The following is a 4,903-nucleotide window of genomic DNA, read 5'->3' as shown; positions in this document are numbered from 1 at the left end:
TTTCTTAACCATAGTGGTTATACTGCGCTTTTGTGATGCAAAAGTCACTTCACCACAAACATAGCAGAAGTTATCTGCACTGTTCACACAAGTACGAGGCATCTCTGCTCACTTTGGCTAAACAGAAATGTGTCCCTTTGCAAAATCAAACACTGACAAATAAGAGAGCATGACACTGTATGATTTCTAGAGCTGATATAGGGCAATTTGTTCAGCAGTGTGATGTAAGCTTCGTTATGATTGCATCATCCATGACTTCTAGAAATGACATGATGCAATTCATATCATGTATGACGCAATACCAGCTTCAGATTGCATCATTCATTGTTTTGCCTAAAAAGCAAGTACTGTCCAAACCCAGTCATAGATTTATTCATAGATCCAGTCAAAGATGTATTTTAGTCATTTCTGGTTTAAATTGAGATCCCTTCCCTTTATAACTCACTTATCCTCCACCATTCCCAAGTCAAGGTTCGTATATATTGACCCAATAGCATATCTTGAAAACTAGAGCCAATCAACAATTTTAAGCATCATTTTCGTTCTCAGTGACCCAGCATTAGTAAAGTTTGACTACATTTATTTCAGAAGCATTTTGGCTGTAGAGCAGTGAAATCAGACCATTTATGTCTAAGGGTCTGATCCTGCTCTCCTCAAAGTCCATGTTAAAACTTACATTGATTTCAGTGGTGCAGGATCAGGCCCAAAATATGGATTTAGGAGCCTAAATTTGAACCTTTTGATTTTGATATTTTCAGATGTCTGAGCAGATTCAGAGGGAGCTGAATCTAGCTGTTCTGACAGCAAATACATGTTTGTACCATCTATCTAGCCAGCATGCCTCTCCTCTTGAATGTTAGTTATCGCATCACTGTGCTATAACTATTGAAAGGGGATTCTGTCATGGTTGGTAGGACTTACAACACTTGCACAATTGTTTGTCTTCTTATAGGTATTTGCAAAGGGGATATCTCCAAACTCCTCCATCCACAGCAAAACCAGAGGAAGAGGAAAACTCTACAAAGTAACTCAGTTTTCTTTGAATTCTTTGCTCGATTGAAGAAATATGCATATTAGGAAAGAGGCTTTAATTTTGGAGATCTCACCTCATTCCAGCCCTGATGAGCTTAGAGAACCTCAGGTAATTAAAAACCCCTTTCCCTAAAAGACAGAAGCTATCCTGTACAGATGGCTGGTGCTTGGCTGGGTACTCCTGTATTTGCTCAATAGCAGCCATGGAAGGACCTAGAAGAAGGCAATAGCACCACAATGTATTACCTCCCAACCTGATTTCTGAGTGGAAATCTAGGGGCAGAGAACAGCACTTCCCTTGTTCAACTCTCTGGCACCCTGCCTATGGAGGGACATCCACATAGGAAAAGGGACTGGGACAGTACCATATAGGTGACACTCCTAGCCCATGCAGAAAATGGGAGATCTATTCTGAGATCTACCTAAAATGATCTAACTACATGTAACTGCTAGTATTTGTCTCCATTTTCTAAAAATAAATTTTTATGTCATAGCATTCCTAGCAATCCTATAATAATATACTGTAGACATGCGAACACTCAGTGAAAAAATTGAAACCTTTCCAAAACTCAAACGTTTTGTATATTTTCAGGGAACAGGTCTAAAAACATACAGAAACTGCCAACATTTGAAAGCTATAGAGGGACACTTGGGAGAAAAAACAGGAACATAACTTTTAACTCTGTTGAAATACATTAAACTTAGAGTTTAGGGGAAAGAGTGGAGAAATAGTAAATATTTTGTAAAACAAGGAATAACCTTCCTAAATAAGGATAGTTGGAATATGGGTAGCAACTAGAACAATGAACTATTATTTATAAAACTGATTTCTGAAAGACTAGCTTAATCTTGCCAGCAGGGGTTAGTAGCATAAATCAGTCCCAAGGAGGGAAATAACATGTTTCACTGAATAAATTACAATGGGGATGAGGTTTATGCTCTGGTAGTGGGGAGCTGTTGCTTATTTCCTTGGCAGGAGGTCTTGGGTGACAAGTATGAGGTGAAGCTTATAGTCATTCATGAGAGGGCTAGAATAGCACTTTGTTGAACAAGAACATACTGTATGTGGGATAAAAAAGGATGACATTGGCAGCCTTTATTCAGAAGACGGACAACTCCTTCTTAAACAAGGGGTATTGTTAGATCGGAACTCTGTGTGATTTATCAGATTATTTACAGCTGTTTACAAACTCACCCTCTGTGCTGAAGGATTATTTTTGACCATTTACTTTTTGAAATGGTTGTAGCTACTTTGGGGCCTGATTCTATAAAGTCCAGAATACTTGCAAGGTACAGATCAGTTTCATTGAGTTCAGCATCTTTCAGGATCAGGCCTACAGCGGATGTAAATTGTACTCAAGTATATTGTCCTGATTAGAGAAATGACTGCATTGTTTAAGAAAGTTTAATTGTTTTAATGCAATCTAATTTCTGGTGTTTACTTGTTACCATACAATCAAATTTATAGTCTTGCCACAATCATTGATGGTTCTGACTTGTCAGTTAATAAAATAACAACTGGTGATTTATATTTCTATCATTAAATTAAGATAAAAGAATGGAAAGTTAACCACTAAATTGATTTACACAGCTAATAGTGTGTACCAGATTACTATATCACATTGCTGAATCCTTTATTTAGGTCCAGGGAACAAGTACCTATTTTGTTCCTGCTAACCTAAATGTTGAGATGGGCTTGATGACCAGAATATTGACCTTTTTCTGTGACTACAGTACTTTAGTTTAAAAAGTGTTCAATTAATTTTTAAATAAAGTGATCAAGAGTTCATTGTCAAATTTAAGAATTCTTCCACTTGAAATTCAACTTTGAGAAACTGAAGTGACTTGCAGAAACAGCCTTATTAGTATGTTATTAATAGTGTTAACCACTTTTGAGGGCTAGCCAGTTTTATTTCACTTCCAAACTATGGAAGATTTTAGGAGGTGAAGTGTGAGATAGTAAATAGCACTAAGCCTCAACCCTGGGGCAGCACCCAGTAAAAATGGTAATTTCTGTACTTTACAGCATCGTCACAATGGTATAAAAATTTTATTAAATCTAATGTTAAAAAAAATTATATAATACATAGATTGGGAAAAGAGTGTCTGTACATCTGGGTATAGTGCTTAGATTATCCACAAATATAAAGTTTGTTTTTAAAAGTCATATGATACATAGAGTACATAATCAGCAATAACCCAAATTTAGGTGAATAGATTTAGCAAATTGTACAGAGATTTGATTGTGGAAAGCAAAGTATATCAATGAGTGGAGATTGTCCCTCAGTAATTGAGAATTCGGTTGATTGTATTTTCTAAATGGACAATCATCACAATGGTATATTACAATTAGTATGTCATCTTTTACATATTGAAGGAACCAAGGTACACATTTTTATATATATACAAATATTTAATATATATCCAGTGTAGGCATATTTGTTTTTTTAACTGCAGCTACCTCTGGGGTAGAATTGGCAGCCTTTGAACAGTGCACAACAACACTACGCAACCATGTCTTCATCCACGACATGGCATTCCTTTGCTGTGACATAAGCTTAGCAAGCCTAGAATCCAGAAAATTCTTAGCTACAGTATATCCTTGTCTACCACTGACAATTGTAGGGGAGATTCCCACCGTTGATCTAGCACTGGTGCAGATCTGTGTTGAAGAAACAAGTTTTCTTTTCTTTCCAGATCCTTAGCTTGATTACTAGGTCAGAAAAAAGTTTGTGCTTCAAAAGAAATTCTTCCCGGATGAGGATGCAAAGTCAGCAATTTTATTGCTGACTAAGCTCTGGTTATTAAATAAGGGAAATCCACCATTTTCTGGGAGTACTTGTCAATAGTTAAATTACATGGGAACCATCAAAGCCAACCAGTAGTATGAGGAATCTGAAGAGACTCAAATTACATGGCTCAAGCAAACACTTTTTGGTTGCTTGTTAATCACCAAGAAATACATAAGTGATGCCAATGATAGTGATTTTTTTGAACACTCTTGGTGCCAAAGCTGTATCCATTTAACTCAATGGCATAACTTTCATTTATTTCAGTAGAAGCAGGGTTGGAATCTTGGTCTTTTCAAATAAAGGACCTGGTAGGATGGATTGATTTACAGTACAACACAGAAGGAAATTTCTCTGCAACTGTTTCTTTTATTAGAATTCACAGATCCATAAAACTGAGACACTGAAAAATTGCTAAGAAATTTTAAGTGTTATTGAAAATATGAAAAATAGATTCAAGTGTTGTATTTGAAACTAACATGCAAATTAGGACAATTTAGTATTGTTTTCTTTAGATTTTTATCATGCATGGAATATGGAAAAATCAATTAAACAAAACTATGCAATTTCTTGTATTGCTATATATTAACAGCCAAATTCTACCTTTAGTTACACCTGTGAAAAGCCATTAATTAGTGGATTTATTTTGGTGTAACAGAGTAGAATTTGGCCCTAAAATAGATTAATTAATAAAATAAATACAAATGTTGATTGTACAAAAGCAACTGATGTAAGACTATGTTAACATATAACTGAAATATCTGAGGGCAGGTCTACACTACCCGCCTGAATCGGTGGGTAGAAATCGATCTCTCGGGGATCGAATTATCACGTCTCGTCGGGACGCGACAATCGATCCCCGAATCGACACTTGTACTCCACCAGCGGAGGTAGGAGTAAGCGCCGTCGACGGGGGAGCCGCGGAGGTCGATTTGCCGCCGTCCTCACAGCGGGGTAAGTCAGCTCCGATACGTCCAATTCAGCTACGCTATTCCCGTAGCTGAATTTGCATATCTTAAATCGACACCCGCCCCCCGTAGTGAGGACGTAGCCTCAGCTACTTGTATGTATGTATGTATGTA

This window comes from Terrapene carolina, unplaced genomic scaffold, assembly GCF_002925995.2.
Source record: "Terrapene carolina triunguis isolate 2854851 unplaced genomic scaffold, T_m_triunguis-2.0 Scaffold85, whole genome shotgun sequence".
In the NCBI taxonomy this organism is placed as follows: domain Eukaryota; kingdom Metazoa; phylum Chordata; order Testudines; family Emydidae; genus Terrapene; species Terrapene triunguis.
Note: the sequence above shows the minus strand (reverse complement) of the source record.